General features: G+C 37.5%; 1 protein-coding gene across 1 annotated transcript in view; it reads right to left on the bottom strand.

The window, feature by feature from the left end:
- Window positions 1-26,336, bottom strand: part of MAST2 (microtubule associated serine/threonine kinase 2) — a 199,668-nt gene that overhangs the window by 77,466 nt on the left and 95,866 nt on the right.

Genomic DNA, 26,336 nt, shown 5'->3' with positions numbered 1-26,336 from the left:
GCTGCACTTCTGTACAGATATCCAAAGAGAACACAGGGGGTAAAAAACATGAACATCTTTTTTTCATAATGCCACACATTTCAGCATGCTAACAAACACACTAACTGAAGTGAACACGGAGTTGAGCAATGCAAGACTTACAAAGCATGTGGTAAGTTGGATGTAGACTGGTTCTTTTGTTTTAAGGAAAATTAACATCTTAGTACTTAGGAATTAACTTATTGCATGAAAGACCATTTTCCTTTCATCTAAAACAAGCTATATGTTAGATAAACCCTTCTACTTCATTTAGAGCTCAAATTCAAGAAGCAGCATCACCTCAAGCTAAGAAATTACAAAAGAAAAGGATAAAATTGCCAGTTAACACCAAATTTATGTCTAATTTGCCTAATGTCTGAGGCTGGTGCACACCTGCTTACACCACACTGTATAGTCCAGACCTTCTGCATTATTAACAACATAGGAACAACTCTGCAAAGCCAAACAAAATTAAATGTCACAACAAATTACAATGACTGGTACAGCCATTCTCAACTAAATCAAGCCACTTTATTCCAAAATATTCCTCCCTCCCAGATCCTCTCCAAACCTATCTCTGTTCTTAAATGAAAAGAAAAAAAGTAGGAAAAAAAATCTCTGATTATGGAAGAGACACCCCAGAATAAATATAGACACTATTTAATGGGAGAAAACATACACTGACCTCCTCAAGCATTACTGTCTCCTGCTTCAGTTGTGTTATGCATTATACTGCCATGAAGTTACATCACAAAGTGTGAAAGGATGATTTAATGAAAACTAAGCATAACTGCATACTTTCATTTCCCATTTCCTCCAACTCTATTATTAAATGCTTCATGTAGCATAACTGCTTTTTAAATAAGTCTCTACTCGGCAATTCTCACGGAAGATAGTTTATCACATTTTTTTCCTCCAAAAAATCCAAGCAAACAAATTCAAGAATGAAATGACAAAGTGATTTTATATTGTTTCAAACCTTTTAACCATGTAGCCTACAATTATATACAGGTGTGTAATATAACAAACCCATTCTAAACACTCTCCCCAAAGATGCATCCAGAAAACTAAGCATATGAGCTGAAAATGAAAAGAAACGGTTTTCCAAGATTCAAAAGTGGGGGGGGGGGGTAAAATAAATCTTGTATAAAATAACATGAAAAGTCACTCAGTTGCTTTGTAGCACACAACATGAACAGTTCTCTTAATTTTGTTTCAGAGCATTTTCTTAGTTTAAGTATCAAAAAATGTTACAAATTAGCTCTTTATCAGCTAATTGCAGTTTCAAACCTCAGTGTGAGGATAAATTACATATCTAATTTAAAAGCTATTCTAACAATACATTGTTTTAGAAATAATCTCCAAATCATACTGTATCAATGGAGTTGCCTTTTCTGCACAGAGCACAGACTTTCACACAGTCATACAGGCAGAGTAATAACCACAGTGGGAGCATTATGAATGTAAATGGGACTAAGATGTTTGCAACTGAATTATTTGCCAAATTTTAAAAATACATATTCTGAAGGTTAGAGCAACAAAATCGATACACATGGGTGATAAAATGTACATTTTTCCTGGGTCAAATACTCAAATCAAAAAGTAATCTTTTCCCTAAAAAAACAGCATCCAGGGTTTATTTTCTAGTGATGATTCACAGCTAAAAACTTTTCAATAGATTATATAGAAGCTCATAAAGATGATGTGCCACCGATACCTTTGTAACTACATAGATTTTTCACAGCTCGATGGAATCAAAAAGCTATTCCTCTAGTTCATATGAATCGTCAGGTCTGATCAGTCTTAAATTATTACCGGGTAGGGCAAATGCCAGCACAGACACTACTCTAAGGAAACCCTAGTTCAGAGAGAGCACGGGAAATGGAAAAAAAAATTTAAAAATTTTTATAGAGAGATATATATATATCTGCCTCTGAATGCTGCCCTCCCTCCAAAAAAGTGAATGCAGACATACGTGTGGTTCAGCAGACCCCAAGCTGAATGGGCTTAGTCGAAAGGTGGAAAGCAAATCTCCCCAGCCAGCAGCACCGCTGGTTCGCACCGAGGAACCCCTGCTGCTGGAGCTGACTATTCCCAAATTGTAGTTTGGAAGAGGCGGAGAGGTGGAGAGGCCTTGTGCTCTCCTCAGCTCCACTGGAACGGTTTTGCCCTGTTGGCGAGACTCATCTTTCCAACTATGGAGATTAACAGTAACAACCCTACTGAAGAGCTTCAGGTTTTGTGCCTGCTTGGCAGAATTTTATGCTTATGTTATGCTTTCATACTAGCTGAAACTACAGTCGTACTTTGGCTTTTAGGCAAACTCTTCAGCTAACAAGTGCTGGGCCATGCTTCCATCCCTGGTACTACTGCTGTTTAGCAGATGAGCCTTACTTATTGCCATCCTCAGCTCTCAAAGGGGCAAGATGGACAGTATCAACTTTCCTAAGAACCATCTGGCACATTTAACTTGCAAGCACTTTCCAATCCACTAGAGTACAGAAAAGCCTGAACAGAACATGGCACTGCATCTGGACAAACATGCAAGAAGAGCAGACACCAGGAAGAGTATGTTGTTAGTCAATAACTCCCCAAGTCCTCATCTACAACCAATTCCTCACCATTCCAGGTGGCTTTGGGTAAAATCATCATCCCTCAATTTTTCAGTTCTACGTGGCTTTTGACAGAAAGGCTTCCCAGATACTTTGGATTTATCTTAGAAGCTAAAGGGACCAAAATATCTGACCTTTAAAAAAAAAATCCATCAAGGTAAGCTGCAACATATATTACTGTGCTTTGCACCACTGGTTCATCGACTCCTTCATCCCTCCTACCTTTCTGACCCATGCATCACTCCAACCATTGCCTGCTATGAGAACCATGTTCTTTTATCACACTGGGACTGCAGGTCTCCCTTTTTGAATTTCGCAGAGCTTCAATATATAAAAAAAAAATATTTATTGAATAGGTAAACAATTCACAAGTTCATCCCCTATGCAAAGCATAGTAGATAATGATGTAGATCCAGAAAATCAAAGCCTCAGTCTCAATCTGCCTACTTTGTAATGATACTTTAAATTTATACTTTTGCTTCTAAACTAAAAGGCGAGAGTGTACTTTGTATTTTCATTATACAATGAAAATTCTAAAGCAATAACGTTTCCCAACTCTTAGCAGCTTCTTACAAAAAAAACACAAAACAAAACAAAACAAACAAAAAAACCCCAAATCAACATCAACTTAGCAACATTTCTTAATAAGGACAGGTTGCTTCTAAGGACAGTCCAATGAAGAAAGGTTCATTTTTTCCAGAAGGGCAAAATGACTTTCCTGTGAAAGTCTTAAAACATGTGTATGTATGCACACACAGACAAACCTTCAGCCTCCAAAGGCCTTCAAAAAGAAGCATTGAAAACAATTTGTCACTTATTATGTTTGTACACACAAAGATGGGAGAAAAATCCTCAAAAATATCTTTAAAAAATACAAGCAATGCATGAGGGTGCTAAGGTAGGCTGATAATAGTCTAATGGACATATTAGGAAAATATCCAGGCTTAACAAAATCGTAATCTCAGCAAGTAAACTACAGAACTTTTGACATTTGTCCAGGACTAAGCTGTCTTAGAAAGGAACGTGCCGTGCTTTGCCCGTCTGGACTCAAAAGGGGCTGAGCAGAGCTGTTCCCAACCAAAGCAAGATATAGGCGACACATGCGTGCTGGTGTGCTGCTTTAATCCAAAACAGATACTGAGAGAGAATATGCTCAGATTGTTCCCTTCAGCTTTCCAAAAAGAAATGCTGCTTGGGACCCTTCTAATCAATAACCTCATTGAATGGCAGAGAGGGAAAAAGGATACGCAGATAAGAGTTGGCTCTAAATGTCAAAGAAGTTGACAGACAGGAGCTGGAGTTCTGTGGACATTGAAAATGCTCAGTAAAAGTGGTACAAATTCATGTAGAGAGATACACTACACTGTTGCAAATTAAGTATTCAGTTATTTGGTCATTACTCATTTAGGGAGGCAGGTCTGTCAATAAACCATTGTCTCAGATAAAAACAACAAACTTACAAGACATGAACAAATGACTCATAAAAATACATTAGATAACTATATTGCAGTGTATTTCAGATCAAATAAGCAGCCTACTTTAAAATAATAAGAAAATACACCTGTAGAAGGCATTTCAAGTTAATGGAGCAATGAAACCACAAAAGGCAGCAGAAGAGGGGGAGGCCAAGGGTGCGGATCCCACCCTGGCACAAAGAGCAGCCCTCAGATCTCCAGCAAGGGTAAGTTTCTGGAACAATCAAGCCTGATTACACGTTAAACCTCATTCTTTTGTGTAAAGCCTTACTTGCTGTCTGAGCCAAATGTTCATTATCCAATAGCTATCAATTTTTCATGCAAGGATGGCCGTTCCAGTTTAATAACTATACAAACGCATACTACAAATAGATACACACACACAGAGTTTTGAAATTTTAGCAGCTCCAAGCTGAAACAATCATTCACAAACTAAGCAGAAGAAAAACACAAACATTAAAAGCCACAAGCTGAGAGGTAAAGCTTGCTGCAGTACATGCCGAAGGGTAAAGCAGTTCTGCCATCGCCTAAAAAAGTATCCTTGTTTTAAAAGCTATTCCACTTAAGAAGGCTGAAGATTAACCTAAAAATCAATTCCACTTACAGCAAGATGGTGGAAAGCCGTAAGTACAAATACATGAATGTATCAAAAATAAATGGATGGTAGCAGTGATGGCAAAAATAAATCATAAAAGAAATCAGGAAAAAACTACATTCTAGTAAAATCACAGAGCCATAATTTCCACAGCTATTTAAAAAAAACAGGTATTTAATAAATGTACCTCTTCTAAAATTGGATCAGAATGCAAATGAAGAAACCACTAAAAGCTTTTTGAATGCTTTATGTACTTATTCCTAATTAAAGGAACTAGAAACAGGTAAGTATTATTTTTACAAACGCTGTGTAACAAACTTTAGCACAAACTCACAAGCACAGGCAAACATGGCCCAAATTTCCTCTGAGACAAATCAAGGAAATATAGGACTGTTAAATAAAATTAGCCTATTTCTGTATAAGTAAAAGATTGCTGCAAAATACATTTCTGGGAGCTGGGTATTGTCATATCCCAACTTTCTCGCCGTACCAGTTGTGTTCCACCACAAAGTCTGAAACCAGCACGGCCAGCATGAAACCAAATGAGACCCATGAAAATTGCAGAAAGTACAAGAATGAAGACACAGAGGAAGACAAATGCAAACACTTACAGAAAGTCAGGTCTTCAAATTCCATAGCAATCATGCTTAATTTAAATTAAGTCTGCTAATTGTAACATACTAATTTACCATGCAATCAAGACTGGAACAAAAATTACAGGACAGGAAAACATACAATATACTGGAAATAAGTAATTTCAAATGCCACCGCATGATTCAAGCTAGTTTCCTTAGAGATCAAAGATTCAGGGAAAGACTGTTCTCGTATGTGCTTGAAGAACATTTTAATCTACAGAGGCTTTGAGTCACAGCGGCTCTCCTCTAGTACATGCTCACTGACAGTGTCTTATGATACCAAAAGTAACTGCTTCAGCATCAAATAAAACAAGTGAAGTGATGTTTACATCTCCTATTAATTCTGAAGTAGTTTAAGTGATATGCTTAGTAGTATGTAAACACAGCAGGCAGTAATAGATATGGGGAGACTAATGCAAGCATCATACCACTATGTAAGCGTAACATTTGCTTAGATATTCAATACATGACTAAGCTTTGTCGTCATATAAAATATCACAGTCAAATCCCAACTCCTCAAATGAGGCATTTTTGTGGAAAAGATCAGAATTTATGAAGCTTACAATCTCAAAACACGTCCAATTTACTGCACAGCATTGCCTAAAACAATAGCCAAGAGAGACTGGTATCAGGTGGCTTGGATTTCACATCTGGCACAAGGACTCCCCTGTGCAGGACTCGTAGGCATTCCCCTTCTGAATCCTGATTCTCTGGACCCTTCCACCTTCAGCCGACATAGTACCAAAAGCAAGCATGCCAGAACGGTCTTTAAACTTTTAAAAGACTTGGAATAAACTATAAGATTTCACTACTGAAGTGCTTATTATTTTATCTACAAATCTCCTCTAAAGAGCACTTAGGTATTATTCTGTAGTGCTCAAAATAATAGAAAAAAAAAATTGGGCTATGGACTGGGCAAAACTATTCAGGGAATAAATGATAAGAAGTTACATACATAGAATCAAATCACTTCAAAGGTGTTTTCCTTAATGCTTTGAAAGAATGTATACTTTCTCAATATGGTAATTGGGACGGTGGTCAATACTAAGTGTTCAGCACCTGATCGAAAACTAAGTCATTTGTCTTGTGGTAGGTGTGTGGTGATGGAAGATGACGTCATACACTGTTTCTCTCAGTTCCTTAAATAAGGTCTGCTTTTTATAAAAAACATTTTGCCCTAAGGTATACAGTTCCTTGTTAACATCAGCATTCAGCTGCCATTAAAGTAACGGGAATCCCAAGTGCACCAGAGAACATCTCTCTTAGTTTGCTCCTCACCACAACCCAGCACCTCTTCAAAGAAGAACAAGGACCTGCAAAGAGTAACATCACGGCATGGGCAAAGGTTCCTCAGAACCAGATATATCTACAAGTCCATCCCAGAGCTTTAAGATGATGGGCGCTCTGGATTTAAAATTCACTTGTCAGAGACAAACAACAGTTGAAATAAGCAGATGCACAGACTTTGTAAGAATTCCAAAACCCAAATGTGTCGACTTCAATTAAACACAAGAACTGCACATTTCCAGGCCAAACACATGCCAGTATGTACTTTTTCTGTCTCACTTTCCAAAGTAGCACTGATCTGATCTGAGTGTCCTCTGTGAAGTCAAGAATCTCTCTTCTCCTCCTACCTCTTCTGAAACCAGTCTCTTTCCCCAATATTTCATTTTGCTCACTTAAAACATCAGTGTAAAATTATTTTATATTCAGCAGCCTCCTTCACGAGAAGGATCCAAATAATTCATTAAATCGTCCACGATTTGCAGGTTGCTTAGTTTCCTCTCCACAAAAGTTCTGACTTGAAAAACTGGTTTGTCCTGGGCAATAGCCAAGTGTTCAAACAAGAGAGTTTCCATCTGAACAAAAAGCTTTAAAGGCTTAAAACTTCAGTATTAACCCTGTAGGACACTTTGGGTTTTAGTCTAGCAGGGAAACAGCCAACAGTATTCGAAATGAATTTAAAATCTGATTTACACAGAAAGAATCCCAAATAAACTAGAAAGTACAAACAATCAAGGTGTATTCCCTGAATCATTACACTTATTTGGGGTATTAGGAGGACCTTCCTTCCATTCATGGCGCACCAGTCTCTGTCATTGTATTTCAGTAGCACAAATACCCTGTAATGGAGAGCTTCCCAAAATTCATCCATTAGTGAGCAAAATACCCATTACGTTTTCATACAATCCAAAAGACTATTCTCATAAAGAGCTTTTCAAAAGATAAGATAGAATTTTTTTCTCCCCCGAAACAGTGTTTTTGTCCTAAGGCCATACTGAAATACTAGCAAAAGTAATTTGGATGAAATTTCCTCTCCAATTAGGAGTGTCAGGAGGCCATTTAATACACTGAGCTAGGTAAAAAAATTGAGCTAAGTATTATCAAAAGCATCAGATTTCCAGGTCTTTCACATGCTTCCCAACATAAGGGAAACATTTCTTTATTCATTTAAGCAAGGAAATGTGTGGCATGACAGCTGTCACTGTAAAGTTAATTATAGCATAGACTCACATTTTTAAGATTAGCTTTATGTTACCACAAAAAAGTAAGTATTCTGCTAGCGTCAAACTAATTGTTTTTCTTCAAAGTGACAATGTATATATGGAGGAGGTGGCATCCTTCTGACACACACAGCTTTTAATGTCAATCTAGATGAATCAGCATAAAAAAGACACCGAATACATTTGAAGGGATATATGTATGGACTCACTGTCTAACACAGTCCTGTTATGGTAGCTTAAAAGTCAGCACGAATACACCCATGCATCAGAAAGCACCATTTACATGCTCTTGGCCACCTGATCATTTCCCACTCACTCGTTTACATCCCAGTGAAAGGTGGTTTCTCTTTTTGTTTGTTAATATTTCAATAATGAAGAGCATTTTTCTTAGCTACCAAGGAACTGTTTATAATGAAATACAATGATTTCCATAGAATCACTGATTTTAAAGGTGTCTTGCTACTTAAAGGATAGTTAATTCCTGCGATTTTAACAAATTACCAAATTACTGCATCACTGATGCCCTTTCACTGAAAGGAAAAAAGGAAAGAGAATTAGACCATCAATGGCAATCGTGGACACAAACCCAGCATGTCCTTCCTAACAGAAATCCACCTTTGTCATCCCCCAGAGTTATCTTTCAAGTCACTTCAATACACAAACCTCCCCTGCCTTAATTTTGCAAAAAGAAAGTCACTAAACAAAAGTGAAATTATTAAAATCCATAGTCACAGCCTGTTCCACCCAGACAGGATTAAACTGCTCAAAAAGTGAGGAAACATTAAAAATCATCATTCTAAGTCAGTTTTTCAAGACCAACAAACCTCCACTCGCACAATTCTATACTGCTGTTAACAGTATCAAACTGCAAGAGTATATTCAAGATACGCCCAAAGCACAAAGAAACAAATGGATTTAAAAACAGAGACATTTAATTTAAATATGTCAGAATGATGCTTTATCTTTCCATAATCCAATTTCAATAGGTAATGCCTCAGTACAGCTGATACTAGAATACCAACCCCACGTGCCCTTTGAACCAAGGAATCCTCATATTTCTTCTATAGTTTAAAATCATAAAATATTTATACAGAACCAGTTTGACAGGTAAATCTGATTTATGTTTATGTCACCCCTCCCATGACAAACTTATGTATTTACAGTTTGCTCTTGACTTTCTCTATCCTTCCGGGAATATGCTCAAGAAGAAACAATCCAGCCACTTTGACCGAGGAGCAGATGGTTCACTTTTACAGTACCATTAGCTGCAGCGAGAATCCCACCAGCTGCACAAGACAGCTCATTTCAACAAAATGTACCAAGGAGAAAGAGGATTCCTTCCCATTTGCCTCCTAATGTAGGAAAAGCCATATGGGAGTGAAGCCCTTTAGGATTTTTAGTACGTAACAGAAGCCATCATTATAGAGAAATGTGCCATAGCACAGTAGTCAGAATACCACTAGTAACCCATTCTTGCAATGTTAAAACAAATTAAAAACTAAGAGAAATCGAAGGGGGAGAAGCCCAGAATTAAGAGCACACAAGCTATCACAAATGCAGTAGGACCGTACAGAAGTTTTACAAACAGATCAGAGGAAAATTGTATCAAATATTTGACACAGCGAAAAATTCCCTGCTGCTAAAAATGCCCAAGATTGCAATGTTACAGAAGAAATTTAAATTGCAATCATAATTTTTAAAAATAAGAAGTTTACTAAGAAGTGAACATTACGCTTTGAAAGGGGGCCAATTAAAATGGAAAAATATTTATTCATTTAATAATATGGTACTTCATTCCAAGTGCCCAGATGCCACAATCCTGAGAACATTAACACACAGAAACACCCAGGTCCCAGCACTGCAACACACTAGATGTACAGTGACCTCTCTCATAGTCCAGGTATTTGGCAGCAAAGTTACTACATACGTGTTCTCAGGATCAATGCCCTGGCAAGAATCACAATATAACAGTCTGTCGTACGAACTAGCCGATTTATCACGATACGTGTAAGACCAGCCCAACCTGCCTACCCATCTTCCCCAAGATGGTAGGCAAAGAGCTGGCAGGCCGCCAGCGGAGCATGGCAGAAGGTGATATTCCCAGCAAACTGTCACACATGCTCAAATATTTCATTTCTAAGGCTGACTGAAGGCTGTGGTTTCCATGCTGTGCAAAATAGGATTTCTACCACATGACTTCATGCAGCAGCTCTCTGCTATGAATCCTCATAGACCTGTTTGATCATTTTGAAATATCTAATACTCATTTATGTGATTAAATCAATAAAAAGTCATCTCTTTTCCATTAAGATGTGCAGCAGATTTACAGATCAATTTCTTTCTTTTTGTACTTCAACTACTAACAAATAAATGGAATTGTAAATTTTCAGTAGTTTTCTGACAAAATATTGCACCTGAAACCTTATTAGTATCTCTCAAATTGTTTCTGTCCTTGATGTCTAATTTTAAATTCAAAATGGCACACTAACAAGGTACTGAAAAATAAAGATGGTTTATTTTTGTTATGAGAAACACCACAGGTGTCCATTCTGTATAGAAGTCCATGACTGTTGAATTTTCACAAAATACTATCTTCATGCACGCTGAACGCTGTCTAGAATGGAATGAGCTTTAGAAAAACAAAGTTCTGCAAGCAGGAGCAATAAACGAGTTGTTCCATAAGCTGCTGGTCTAACACAGGTTATTTTCTTACAGAACAGTGCTCTCCTGCACCAAAGGCCCCACTCCCTCACCTGCACTAGCCCAACTCCTTCACTCCTGGCTCTGCCCATCTCACCTCGCTCTCACAGTGAGTTGAGTCTCATTATACCATGCTGCTTCCACGCTCACCGGTTGGTGGCCAAGAAGCACCTGAAAGCCAAGTCCTACCTACCTTACCCTTTGGAAACGGACGCACAGGACAATACTTTGCCTCCCCTCCCTCTCCCCAGCCAAGTTCAAGAAATACGTAAGGAAATACTGAGCTCTATCTCTGCCACTTCTGTTCCTCCATCAAACCACTGCTGCAACTGCTCAATGAGTGTGAAAGTTACTGCTGGGAGCAGAGAGATCAACACTCAACCTGAATCTCAAGGAGCTCTTTTCCTTTAAAAACCAGGCTAAAAGACAAAAAAGCTTGTATTTGAAAAGAATAACATCTCTAATACAATTCTTTGCAATTAAGATCTAAATTTATTTACAAAATCTTTCTTCATTGCCAGTAAAATTTCTAAAAATCACTGTCAGCACAGAAGACAACTGATAAAATTAAACCACAAATGTGGAACGATAGCAGGAAATAGACAGCCCCCCCAATATATTACTATGTAGAAGCTACAATCTCCTAAAAAAGTTGAATATCATTTCTGATAGTGATGAACAAAATTGACCCTAAAAATTATGTCAAAGCTTATATTGTGAGTCTTACATAGATTTTTAACTGTATTAACAAATCAGCTGCTGAGAAATTCTCATACTAGCTGCAAACGTTTACTCATAAATCTGAATATACTGCTTTAGTCAGGATTAACTACCTACCATACTCACCAGTAAGTTTTCGGGCTACATACGTTAAGCTCCACAGAGCACCTGACGAGCAATAATTATGTTGATATTTCCCAGTCTTGAAGGGACACCACTGTACTGCATCAGATCTGATACCATTTATTAGTTCACACACTGCAATGTGATTTTATCAAAATCCAGAGAGTAGCGTGAATACGAGCACTCATCATATTAACTACTACGTTAACATATCTACATCTCCAAGAAAAAAAATCCTAAATGTATTAAGAATGATTTAAAATTTAAGGTTATGCATAGCTCTAAGACTGTAAGTACTGTAAGTCAAAATATTTGCAAGCCCTGCCTAGTGCTGCCTATATCATCATAATACTGTTTTGCTACTTTAAATACTAAAGCAGCTTGTTCTCAGTAAAGCATCTATCCATCATTTTGTAGAAACAAACCCCTTATCACATTCATATACTATGAGAAGTAAGGAACAATGCATTTAAATAAATATCTTAAAAAAGAAGGATCAGTGGATCTGCACAGCATGATTTTTACAATGAATACAATAACAAATCAGTAAGAAATGAAGAAATCATACCTAACGAACCAGGAATATGATTTAATTTCTTAAAAAATTAGAAAGCAAGCCTAAACAGTATTAAAACAAGTAGCTTAGAAAAACATCGTAAGAATTACTCACAAAATCCTTAGATTACCTTTTGGATCGTCTCAACATGCTGGTAGCAGGCAGAGAGAAATTGGACAGCACTGTCCAAAAGGAGTCAGACATGATCTTTAAAAGCTTTCATTGCTGGGAAAATACAGCACAATCAAGCCACTAGCAATAAATAAGGAACTAAATAATACCAGTGACAGAGCCAATGCAAATTCCCTGTAGACCTTGCAAGCTGTTCCATTAATGTGAGACAGGCAGGCAAGCGTACATATTGCTGCTGTTTCCACTGCCACTGTTTTCTCCCGGCTCCATCCCTGCCTCCCTCCCTCCACCTTAGGAGGCAGCGCAAAATGAGATATTTATTCCCTTCCTAATATATACACTTTAAAACTGGAGTTTGCTGTATACACAGCATACATGCTTTGTATACATCTCTCTGTGTTCATCCAATTACAATCAAAAGATTTTCAAGCAAAACCATAACCGGGTTCTGTTTGCAATCCTGAATAACACACGGTTTTTAAGCTGTGTCTGCACAGAGAGCACCACTTACTGCCTAGTTTGTGTTTTTGTTTTGAAATGGTGGCCCTTCTGCTTCCTAACTACGAGGCACATCAGGGGCATTTTGCTTATTTTTTTAATTAAGCTTCCATCTTTAAACAAATCCCACCTTTTAACTTAAGTAACCCAGGTGGGTTTTAAATTTAAAAATAAAAATTAAAAAAAAGCTTACAATGCCACCTCATATCAGTTTAAAAACAGAAATCCGTTCTCCCCTTGAAGTCAGCCGCACCACAAACACGTCAGCCACAGTAAACACGAACTCCTACGTCGCACCTGGTGCCCACAAAACAACTCAACTGGCTGAATTCTGACAACAAAACGCAAGCGGGACTCGTGTGATGCACATCAGAGGTTTCCCACACACCCCCTTGCACATCAGCCACAAGTTCACTTTTCCCCCTTTGCGCCTGTAGAAGCTCCTTGCCGTGTTTTTGCTTTTTCCAGGGTCTAAACAAAACCTCACTGTAGCTGCCTTCGTTTTTGTTTGTGTTTGGTTTTGTTTTTTTTAAATTTCAATATGCAATCTATTTTCTTTCTATTGTGGCTTTTTTAAGCACTTCTGCCAGTAGGAAAGCTAATGACATTCTCGTATTTCAGCCTTCTTGAGTGGCTTTTTATCACAGACATGAGAAAGATGACAATCAACAGCTGGCACTGCCTTCCATGCACAATACAGCCCTCAAAAATACACATAAATGTCTGGGAGAAAGAAATCTCAGTAGGCTCCCTTTAGCTTTCCACAGAATCACATGAAAGAATTAGATGGTTTTCATAACTTTCCCTTAAATAATGGCACATTTTTAATACATACATTTATCAAGAATCACAGTATCTGATTCAGCAAAGCATGCCCTTCCATCTGAGCTTCAAAACAGGGAAATGTGATTTTGCGTGCTGCAGGAACCGAATCTCTGCTCAACACAACCATCTCTTCTAGTGCTTTTAAACATTTGTACCCAATGAATCTAAATCACATTCGGGTTTGATTTCACAAAGTTAATTTAGAGTACAGCCAGACAAAACTCTGCCACTGTCTACTACTGATGAGAAAGAATAAACACATTCATTTTTGTATCCACATAATAACATATACCAATGAAGATAACAATCAAGCGTAGACACTGAAGAACAGCATTGTAGCATTATATTCAGGTTATGTGACTCTCCAATTCCAATAAACCCGGGTTTTGAAAAGGTATAAAAATACTCAGATTTACTCTGTCAGCTAAAACATGAATTGAAATTCCCAAGCAATAATGGGGGAAAAAAAGTGCTCAGTTAACTAACAAAATAAACTCATCACAACAAAAATAAATTCCTGACTGCTTATAGTTAGCAAATAAGATTACAACCAGCTAAGACCCCTAAGTTTATATTAATTGTGCTTTTTTCAAAAGTGATTGAAAACTCAGCAGTTGAAGATATATCACTCATGATATCACTGTACTCGGCACCAGCACTTTCACATCTCTTACAGGAAGGACACAAAAAGGAGAAGCCATTTTAGGAGAACACTCTCCATCAGCGTCAGTGACTGACTGCTCTATGGCAGCATTAACCCAGTGAAACCCTGTCCATCCACTGCTGTTCTTGGGGAACATAGGGCACCCCAAGCAGGGCAAGGGAATGGGGTGTTTGCTATCATGGGGAACCCATCTGTCCACCCATCTTGCTATTTAACGTGGTTCTGCAGAGCACTTACCCAAGAACTGCAAAAAGCACTTTGGGAACTATATAACACCGGTTCACAAACAGCAGAAATTTCTTTAACACTTCATATTCCTGCTTTTCAAAATGCCTGTTCCACACACCAGTAGCAAAATCTAATCTTGAAAATCAGCATCTGCAAAGCACTCATTTTGGGACTGTCCCCAGATGGTAACTACGGCGAAGTTCAGAGTACCCAAAAAATGTGAAGACACCATACTTGGAGATGCAGTGTTTTTGCCAGAAAAATAGAAGAACACAATGAAACCATCAAACTTTTAAACCTTTTAAAGTCTTAAAGTCTTTTAAAAATATGTCATGTCTTAAAATACAACAATGTCAACATTTGCAGAATTCACTTTAGTTGTAACAAATGTATGAAGCATAAGGATTTTCTCACATCTACAATGACAAATGAAATCCTTCTAAGGAACTATATTACTCTCTCTGCATGATAAGCAAAACATTTTGCAGAATTAGGACTAGAAACTTCTCACTAGGTTCAAAAATATAGCCTTCTGCATGTCAGAAAACATATCAAGAAAAATAGTGCACTCACACAAATAGGTTACGAGATGAGTTTTCTATCTTATTTAACTCATAAAAATGTTAATATGTCTTTGTGAATTCCTGATCCTGAGCTATTCCAAGCCTGAAGAAACCTCTTTCCTCGTAAAATTCTTCCACTCGCCTTTCAGGATATTCAGCCTCCATCAATCTCCCTAATACACCTTCTCTACTTCATGCCCAACTTGTCCTCAGAGAAGACCACTCGTAGAACATTTCAGCAGCTCCTGTGATTATGGAGTATTTCTCTGCTGACCAAATGTGTAGTCTCCAGGGCCCTCCTAGTGACACCACATCCACTGGACAGTTATAAATGACCAATGTCAACGACTTCCCCAATTTCTTGTCTTTACCATTACCAAAGCAGGACGTTAATTAAGCCTGACATTAAACGAGAATGCAATTAGGCAAACAGTCCACACGAAACCCATTACTTTCTGGACTTCTTTCATAGCAGCTACCTTTATCATTAAATAAATTCACTTGGTATAAGGCCATCTTCTTTCAAATAAAACCTGTCACTTTAAAAGTAAGCTGAACTCCTTGTAAAGTTTGAAGCGGTATCAAGGAGATCACTGAGGTCATTTTGAAAAAGAATATCCCAAAGGTCAAAACTCTTGTGACTGACTACATTTTAAGTTGACTATATATCAAGAAAAGCTGCCACAAAATATTCTTGACTATATTTTTTAAATATTTCAACCAGGATGAAGCATGTAGTAGTCCAGTAGTTTTCAAATTAAGGTAACTTTCCTGAGTCACATTATGGTAAAGGAAAACTTACAATGGAAACCAGCTGAAATACTAATTGGAAAAAACCTACCTCTTCCTAATTATTCAATCACTTGAATGGTTACATTGTATTAAGTGTCACATAAATATGTGATACTTGCAGACTTAACTTTTTTTAATAGTCATATAACTTTTCTGAATAGCCTCAAACCCACAAATTAGTTACTAGAAATACCCAGAAATTAAAACCATTTTACTTGCAAAGCTAAATTGTTTGGAGGAGTCACAAAAGAGAAGATACATTCTTTCTCTATAAAGAGAATATAAATTTTATTTTAAACTTTAAATGATACACCCAACAAGCACAAAAATTATTCTGATATAAGAAAGCATAAGTTAATGCAGATGAACTGAAGAGATATCTGCTCTGTATCACTAACAATATAGTTAAAACTGTGTAACACGTAAAAACTCCAGCAGAAAACTTTGGTCTTTCAGTACAAAGGAAGGGAAAAAGTTCTTCCCATATGCTTCTAAAAAAAGGAGGGTTCCTTTAAAAAAAAACTACATGGAAGATGTGTGTTGAGCTATTTGGGGCATCATTATTATTTGAACAGTGACCTACGCAAATGAAGAACAGACTGTCTTTGAGCAGACTGCAATCTCAAGACATGTAAGTAACAGTCTGACAGAAAACATTAAGTTGAATATATCTTTAAGGTTCATTTTTCTATCATTATTTGCTAGGCTATACAATCTTAGATTTCCTCCTTTTTTGGCAGAAATCACCCCACCTCCAGAAATCACCAAGCCAATACGGAACTAAAGAGCCATACTCTTCTACTACAGTGGTTCACGTGGATTTCAATTGCTGCCTCTATATAAAAGGGCTCCCAAAGGCACATTTATCTGAGATTAAACTAAGACCTGATGGCCAAGTTTTCTGGGGGTGAAGAACAACCAAACTTCCTTCTGGTGTGCATTTCCCATGCAGGGAACATCCTAGTGACTGCACTAGTTAATGATTCAAAGGATCAGAAACATTTACTGAACTAGCTATGTGGCACTGCCCATTCATACACCTGAATAAAAGCTGCCAACTTCTCATGTAACTTTAATTCAGCACAGTTACCGAAGTAACGGGGGTTGCCATCATAGTGGATACCCTGAAATTCTATCTAATTCACCACAATATCACTGCACAGTTTAAGCATAAGCAAGTGCTCTGATTTCATAGTCCTAAAACAACTCCTACAAAATTGTACTTACTTAGATATAGAGGATGTTAACTACAGCTCTGACATCACAATTAGTATTTTCCAAATGAAAACATTACCGAACAGTGATAAGAAGCAAGCACTGGTAAAACACAAAGTTAATCATGCCAAAAATCTTATGAATATTTAATAAGAAAGATTTTTTCTTTGTATTTCTATTTACAAAAATATCACTTATTCCATACACTAATATCACTAATTTTCCATACAACACTATTCTTCCCAAATAACATTAGTAAGATGTTTGGCAACTTCAATATAGCATAAGCTTAACATTATTTCAAGCTCACAAAATTGATGATTGGGCTCAGATGCCATGGAAAGGTCCATTATCCTCTTTAAATAAGTTACTAGAACTCGCATTCTTTCCCTAGCCCTGTCTTCTTCATGTGTGATTCAAATGTTAGTTGTCTGATTTAACCAAATGTAACCTCAATATGTGATTCAAACACCATAAAAAATGAGAAACGTTATTTAAAAAATAACAATACGGAATGTCGGTTCTGAAAATCTCACTTAATGTTTATACAGAAATCTTCTAACATTTTATCCAAAATGTTCTTGAAGACACTCAGTAACACTTGCAAGAAACACTGCATCACAGCGTGCTGCTATAACCTTGACATCCTCAACCAAAGATTTTCCCTCCTCTTCACCGGCCAAAATTTATCCGAAGGAAAACATAGATTGAGCCTCCTGTTGCCACCGTAGCATTTCTTCATCTTTATCATGTATTATTTATCATGCTGCACTTAAAATTTTCTTTCTAACCTGTAATACAGTGTTAATGAATTCACTGTGCAACAGCATTTGCAAACAGGAAGATGTCTTAATCTCTTCTCCTGCCATTCCAACCCGCATCAGCCTCTGCATGAAGAAGTACGGCACTTCATCAGCTTCAGTTCTTTGCAGAATTCTTCCACCCCTGGCTCCCTGCGCTGAGTAATGAGACCCAGCCATTGCTAAATTCTCCCATAACAGGGGTTTTGTATATATCCCAAAGAACTGTAACACACAGTCTTTGACAGACATTGTCCATAACCCATTCCAACAACACTGCTGCAGCAAAGCAGATTTGAAAAAGCAGGTGTTATTACCCTCTGTTTTACAGGGAAACTACAGTGCAGAGCTTAAAGGACAAATTAAGAGAAAAAGCAGGAGCAAAGGCAGCTGGCACACTTTGTGTCTTCACAGGGATTGAGGACTGAAGAACTACCAGTGGATAGTTAAAACTAAAACAAGACAACATACAAGTAATTAAGGTAAAATGAACAAAGCAAACAGCAAAGAGAGGGAACAGAGCTGTATTTAAGTGCATGGATTAGAGGGCTTTTTGTTACTCAGATCGCAACTACTAGCTCACAAAAGCAAAAAGGGCTCCCCTCATCTATACAAGACCGCAAACTTCCAACACCCATCTCAGAGCAGCAAGCTGGTCAGATGCTGTGCCAAGGATCAACACGGTGCCTCCAGGCTCGGGACTACATGTGGTAACCAGCTAGCAGGGAGTGCTTTCACCTCTTTGACAGCATATTACCCAGAAGACCAAATCAAGCCTGAACTCTAAAATGAGCTCTGGCATCTGATTCGTTTCTAGGTTTAATTCAGGCTGTTTGCTCCAACCTGAACCTCCAGTGCAGGACCTTCCACTCCACAGTTTGTTTCCACGTTTCTTGGTTAACACAATTAGGCTCAGCTGAAATGTTAAGGATATTGTAAAGCCCTTACATTTACCACGGCTTTTCTGAGACAAAAAGCTTATTTTGTAGGACGTTGGCTAAGAAGAGTTATTCTGGGAGCAAGGGGAATGCTAATGTAATGAACAGACTAAGAGGATGAATTTTACATTTTCAAGCATAAATTCTTAATGAAGTTAGAGCATGGGATAAGAATAGACTTTACAAAATAAGCTGTGGTACAGAAGAGACATGAGAAATCAAAACCATGCTTGGGAAACTTCGTGAGTGCTGGTATACCAAAAAAAAAAAAAAAAAAAAAAAAAAAAAAAAAAGAGTTCATCCAGTTTTAAAGGCAGAATTACATCCTAATTTGGCCATGAATTTTTAACAGAAATTGGTCCCTATTTTAGTTATTCCTGTGGAATAATAAGAATCTTCATAGCAAAAGCTTACCTTTTAACCTTAAAAGTCTGGAAAAGCCATGATAACATATCATCAACCAGCAGGCAAGCAAAGTACTCAAGGTTGTGAGCCTCAGAGAAATATATAGTGTACAAGACACAACGAACATGAGAACAAGCCTAGAATGCTGATTTTTATACAACTACAGATTGATACATCTCTATGAACTGTTTTACAGTAATTCTGGGAAACCCACAAAGGTGACGCATTACAAAAGCAACGTTCCCTAAAATATACACAACATTTAGAAGCTCTTCTAAGATTTCTTTTGTATATATATAAGACTTCTAACCTGTATGCCCCCCCCTATATATCAGTAGGGACACACATGTTAGGGTTCTGGAACACAGAAGCAGATTTAATAATTTAAGATACATTTGCCCAAACTGAATTCTCTGCTTTGAAATAAAGTACAGAATAGACAGATATGGAACTCTCAATGATTTCTGCAGTCTCCAGAGAAAAATTCCTTTTAAAATACTAAAAACAAAATTTAAAAGTTTGCAATGCTAAATTTTACTACACTCTAACACATTAAAACTGGCACAAATAAATCTAAATAATGTAGCTAGAAACAAAAATATATAACAGAATTGGTCATTTTAAAAATAAATGACCTTTTAAACCATCTCAGATACAAAGAAAAAATAAAATGTTGATCAATGGGAATATTCATCTTATACTCAGTTCACTTTCTTTTCTTCCAAATTTTGAATAGCAGATCTAGCATTATACCAATTTTATAGATTAGGGGAAGAAAAAAAAAAAATCAAAATATAAGCAAAATTTATGCAACTTTTTAATATTTTCTAACAAAACCAAATTTAGGCTTCTGCACTGCCTATAAAAGTGCAACTAGTGATAAAAACAAATATTTCCAGCTCAGATTATTTTGCACAACACACAAACTACTAAGCAAACAGATTAGCCGAGACAGCATAGATCATGCATGCAAATGAACACCACCTGCTTGTCCGAAGAACGCACTTTCTGCAGAGAAAATATGATTTGCAAAATTAATAAATAAAGTACTTTTCACAATACCAACCACTTACAACAACAGTATGTAAAAAATAGACTGTGGCGTTCTACAGTGTAGTCTGCAGCTGCCCTTATTTTTGATAAGAAGAGGAAAGTTGCATAAGCGACAGGTCACAGTTTTATGATCCATCTTGATATTAGAGGAAGCTGCACACACTAAGCCATGGGGTGCAGGCTGGAACATGTCCCCATGGGTTGTTCCTCTATGTCAAAGATGAATGCAGCTGTAATCAACTCTATTTTGTTCAAATTAATTGCAAGTTCTCTGCAAGGGCAATGCAGACTCTCGTGACTTAAAGGAACACTTCTGGTCAATATTTGTGTGTTGACTCACTTGGAAAATTGGACATTTAATGATTTTGGAATCTTCCAATTTCTCGGAAGCAGAATGGACAAACAGTTGCATTAAAATGAAGTGTGGAGGAAAGCTGATAGGGTTTTTTACCAGATTTCTTTTGGTTGAACTTTTTTGCCCTAAACATTTGCTGAGAATTATAACTTGACCTGTTCTGTTGTTATTTTAAATTTCTCATCTATTGACAAATAAAACTGAGAATCATAGGAACAAAAATAGGAACAATATAATAGAGAGCACAAAAAATAATATTCACCTTCTCAAGCAAGCTATAACCCAAACATACATTATCACTTCTACTTGTGCAGCAGATCTTCTAATAGAATCAAGAGTTTTACTTCCACACTTTTTTTTTTAGTGTTTATATAAATAAATGCTTATCTCAGCCCAGAGGTGTGACGTGACTCTCATTCCACAGCAAGTCTTTCCCAGACGGCTGGATCAATAACATCCCTGCTCTAAAGACCTGAAGGTCTAAAGAAAGGAAAGGACAGGCAGGACAGGAAGGAAAACAAAAGCACACGGAGCTCTTTCACCACAGCAAAGATTACTGTTTGAAGATTTTATTTTAGAACGTTAATAATTCATAATGACAGTGTAATGTAAACTAGGTTAGAAGATTATGCTCTCAAGTACCACAGAAGGGATTGAATGACGGAATAATAACCACTAGCCAAAGTAGCAAAATTTTAGGAGACAAATGAGGGTAAGAGAGAACTCGGAGGACTAGAACAAGCATATTTGAGATGAATGAACAAAAACAGGAATAGAGAGATGCCGAAGAAATGGGGAGTACGGATGCAGCCTGTAGAAAAGAGAGCACAAAAGGATACATTATAGAAGATGAAGCTCTGCTGCAGGCCTTCTGGCATGGTACAGTTTTGAATATTCAAACAAGAGCTTAAATTTGAGGTAACGTTCAACATAGCTCAGGGTAGTGAGACACAGATGAAATGGGATACAATTTTAAAAACCAGTGCAATGTTACCCTGAAATCTTCTTTCCTTCTTTACATTCTAAACTTTCCTTAAGGTTTCAGTTTAATATCGGTCCACTAAATGGTTTATCTATCTAAATTAGAAATTGCAACTCCTGGCTTCAAACAGTAATTTTTTAAGAAAACAGATCTCAAAGGAATGTCCTGCTCATGGGCAGGAATAGTCCCATGCTAATGCAAGCAGCTGTGTCATATAAGCTCTGTTTCTCCCCTGCTCAAGTCCATTAAGTTGACACTTGGTACTCGCCTATTAGTACGTCTCTACTCTTAGTGCTTCAGTGCAGGATGTTAACAGGCCTGTTTGCACACTCACCAATTTTCCAAGTCACAACTAAAAATAGCACCTGGTTGCCTCATAGTACAATTAAAAACAAGTTTTGGAAAACGCATGGGACTGTCTATCAACAATAATAAACACATGACTGCCTGGTTAAGAATATATATGTCTTTCTCAGAATGAGTCCCTTGTCAGGAATTTTTCAGTGCACGGGTTGTTTCTGTATCTGTATTCAAGATCAAAAGGCCTTTGAGGGACAGACTAGGTGGGAGGAAAAATTTTGTACCAAACTGAGCACACTACTATCGTTTGAGGAAATCACTGTTATTTGAGGATAAGGACAGAAAAAGAAAAGCTTCAGTATTTACTACAGTCTCTTAAGAAACTGCTGAGCTTTTCGTTCCTCACTAGAAGTTGCTAGCGTGTCCCAACCATCCCAAACTCTTTAAAGCAGGGGTAGTAAATGAATCAGCTCATATGCAGGTGTACCAACAGATCACAGCCTTCAAACACAATTATATAGAAAAACCAGTTACAAACCACTTGGTTTATACGTGAAATGGCTAGCAAACATTAAAGCCCTCCAATTTCTGAAGTCACAAGTACATACTCCCCTCTGGGAGCCTCTGATTTCCCAGGTCAAACCACCAGGTTATGCTTTATAAGTGGTCCCACGGAGGGCAGCCAAACGGTGAGCCTGGAACGAGACAAGAATTCACACCTCAGGTTCCAAACCCCAGGGTTTAACTCTTCTGCTACTGCAGCTCCAGGCAGGATGCAGGGATTTTAGCATTTACATAGTGCCTTCACATGAAAAAATTATACCATTCAGGCCACCATGCCTCAATATTTCCAACCATGTGGCAAGCCAATGGACAGTTTCCGATAAGCATAAGACAGACAAAAAGTTATCTGAGCCTGTCAAGTTTTAGGTATCACCAATATGTCCCTCCTCTGTAGTCTCCATTTCCTAGATGGGAAAAACTATTCCCGAGAATAATAACTGGTACAAAAGAAAAGGAATAAAGAGAAAAATTTCCATTAAAAAAGAAATGAATTCTGGGAAACTCATTCATTCATTCAATGTGCAATGTAGATTACAATTCAGTTGCCAAAAGATTACCTACTCAAAATTCACCATTTCACATTATGCATAATGATATATTCACAAAGTTGTTCTGTTACTCATTATTTCTGAATTACTTATCTACATTGTTTCCAAAAGTGACATTATACTGTCTTGCAGTCAACTCTGACCAATTATTTAGCACATTTAAGAAAGCAGAACCTGTACCAAATCAAGCACTAAACCAGGAGGATATCACTTGCTGCAAAAACAGAACAATTTCCACATGTCATTCAAGCTGAATATAGTCCTCTTCATTAATCATCTGACGTTTGTCAAATAGGAAATTCTAACTAAAATAAACTCTTAAAATCTGTACCAAGTGACTTTAAACTAAAAGGAAATCTAAGTAGAGATAGGAAACTATCACCAACTCTTGACAAGCCTTGAGGTATTTCAAAATAAAAATATAAAACCTCATCAAGTCTGAATTCTGAAATGTTTTTTATCTTCCCTAAAAATATGGAACTTCTCCTGTTTACAGGTGCTGCCCTGCTGCTGTAAAATATACGTAGTCTTCAAAACCCAAAACATGGGTGATCTGGGGACGTGCATGCCAAGAATACATCCTTATACTATGGAAGGGATTTCTGCACCTGCCTTGAAGTAGAAGGACTGGAGTTACAAGACCCTCATCGAGACACACCAGCAATCCTGATATGTAAGAAAAAGAACCACAGTCTATCAGAAGACCCCATTCAAACAAGGCGGATGTCTCCATCCCTACCCTTTGGTGAAGGCGAGCTAACCAGCACTCTGCAACGCCTGGGAAGCCCATCTGTTTACTGCAAGAGAGCAGACTCACTGAGGACACTGCACGCCAAACCACACTTATACACCCAAACAATCCATAGCTCTAAATATAGGTCTCCCCTCATCCACTGCAACAGCTTATACGAAAAAGGCTTTAAATAAAGGCACGCAACCCTCCCAGTACATTTGCTGAACGTCTATGTATAATATATTCTTGTTACTTACCACAGTTATTGATTAAATGCTTGTTTCCTAGAATAGGCTTTTTATCTAAATAAATTAATATATTCTTAAACTCTATCACAGATGTCCATAAAATCCTAGTTATATAAAACTCATAACATTGTAATTACACACTGATCAAGTAATTATGTACTGTGCTCAAACACTGAGTATTTTGGAGCAACATTAGGTTTCCCATTTTGTTTTACTTAAATAAGACAGCAAGGATCTGACAACCATCACACTCAGAAATGGTGACAAGATTTTGTACAGGCTAGGAAAAAAAAATCCATGAAACTATTCTGCAAAGCTATAAAAAATTAATAGCTATTATCAATAGACTTCATTAAGGCTAGAACCTCCAAGGGAAAACATTCCTATAAAAATAATCTCTACCATATATCCCTATAAGAACATGTTCCACAACTGGCATGAATTCATGAAATCAAAATAGCATGAGAAAATACTACTTGAATAATCCACCTGAACCCAACTCTTCCCTTAATTTGTTAGGACAAAGCAAATTTCCACTGAGACTTCACCTCACCTGCAGCACCCAGAGATGCCAGAAATACGGCACCTGAACACTTTCATCCTTGTAACCACAAACAATCCCTTTCTAGAAGTATTGAAACTAGTTTATATCTTGCTGAGGGTGTTACAAAGCGTAATGTTTTTCAAAATGGGGGGAAATGCATGTTCCTTTAATCTCAAGGCCCATCACTTCCATCTTTTAAGCAACTTGATATCAAGAAATGCTGTAAATCCATGTTTTGATTAAAGTACAAATATGGGTGTAGAAAGACTTGCCAACTCATAAAGAGGACCAGCTGTGAAACACGGCCCCTTTTTCTTCTTCAGTCATTTGACTTCCCTGCTACCCCCAGAGGAGTGCAAGCCAGATCCCAAATATGAGACTCAATACTTCAGTTTAATTTTGGACATCATTCTCTTTTCTTCCTAAAGATACATGACCTTAATTCCAACCCATGGTTGCATCAACTATAGCAGTCTTATGTCACCTGCTATCAATTTATTTTGATTGTAATCATGCCACTTCACATTTCCTCTTACTCTTTGGAAAGGTTTACATTATTTTCAATTGTTCAAAGGCTATATATAAAATATTTTCACTCTTAATGAGATTAATCCTTTCAGAAGCCATGAACTTCCATGCTAGCTGTAGAACACCCTTGATGTCAGATGCACCAACAGTTGTTCACCCATCCATGTAAAACTATCAACACCATGAAAAATAGGCAAGAGGGGAAACCTATGTAGATACTTGCAAACACAATATACAGATGGTAAAAAATGAGAAAGATTTAACATTAAGGCATACACTTTTCTAGTTACATTTTCCACCAGTTCCTAGTATCGCTTGCATAGCCATGGAAATGAGCCACAGCCTGACTAACCTGAGGGTGTTAAGCTGAGTAGATCAATGATGATAATAACTTGCCAAGATGAATCTTTGCTCTAAGCAAGAAGGAATGGCTATCACTGGTACCGTAACTAAGTAAACAAAACTACAACAAAGAAAGACAGGATAAAACAGGATCAAGAGCTGCACAGGTGAAAGCAACAGGGACAAAAATAAAAAGTTATTATAGTAGACCTAAGCTCTTACACAGAGCCACGTATCTGTGAATCATCAACCATTCAGTATTTAGAGAGCAGATGGCTGGAAGGTCCCCATATGTAAAAAATATTCTTATCAAGGCGAGGCCATAGTAACAGTGGAATATAACTTGACACTAAAACTTTTATATGAACTAGTCTTAAAGAGAAAATTATTCACTGGCCCATGTCAAAAGCCTGAAGATTGAAGCATTCTCAGAGGAAAAAAAAAGCAGTAAAGTACCAGAAAGGCTTTTGAAAATAATCGATAATCATTAGATCTCCTCTCCAAAAACCCCAGTTCTCAACTGACTTTAACAATAATCTAATTTTGATACTTAATTTCTACTTACCAGTCTGTTAATTAGCCCCAATGCTAAACAGCATTTAAGCTCATTTAATCACCCTTGTAAAGGAACATTACCCACCATCAGCTTTTAAATAACAAAAAAGAATTTAAAATTATATTGATGACAATGACACTAAAATATTGAGACTGCTCTTTAGTCAGTGCCCTTTACTTCACTGCAAGTGCTGCCAAAATGAGCACCACAGTAAGAATTTTCACGAAGTGCTGCCCAACATGCAGGGAAGGCAGCAGGCACGCTGCGCAACCACCTCTCTCTTCATGGCAGCGCACAACACACCAAGTACAGACACATGCAACTTCCCTTTCCTTTGCTGACAACCTGATTTCCACCCAGCAGATGTAATATATGTTACTCTCCATTAGAGGGACAGATGCCTAAAATAGCTCAACTTCACATTTTCTTTTTACTCCTACCAGAGCTGGCCAGCAAGAGCAATCTCCCTCTGAAATAACAGTCTAGATTCAGGGGCTATTGCATTACCACCTGATGAGTAACTGAAATTTGACCAGCTACATCCACACTGCAGCATGAGAACTTCAAACCAGCCCTCTGATGGCT

The sequence above is a fragment of the Harpia harpyja genome, chromosome 11, assembly GCF_026419915.1.
Source record: "Harpia harpyja isolate bHarHar1 chromosome 11, bHarHar1 primary haplotype, whole genome shotgun sequence".
In the NCBI taxonomy this organism is placed as follows: domain Eukaryota; kingdom Metazoa; phylum Chordata; class Aves; order Accipitriformes; family Accipitridae; genus Harpia; species Harpia harpyja.
Note: the sequence above shows the minus strand (reverse complement) of the source record. Positions and strands in the feature narration are given on the sequence as shown.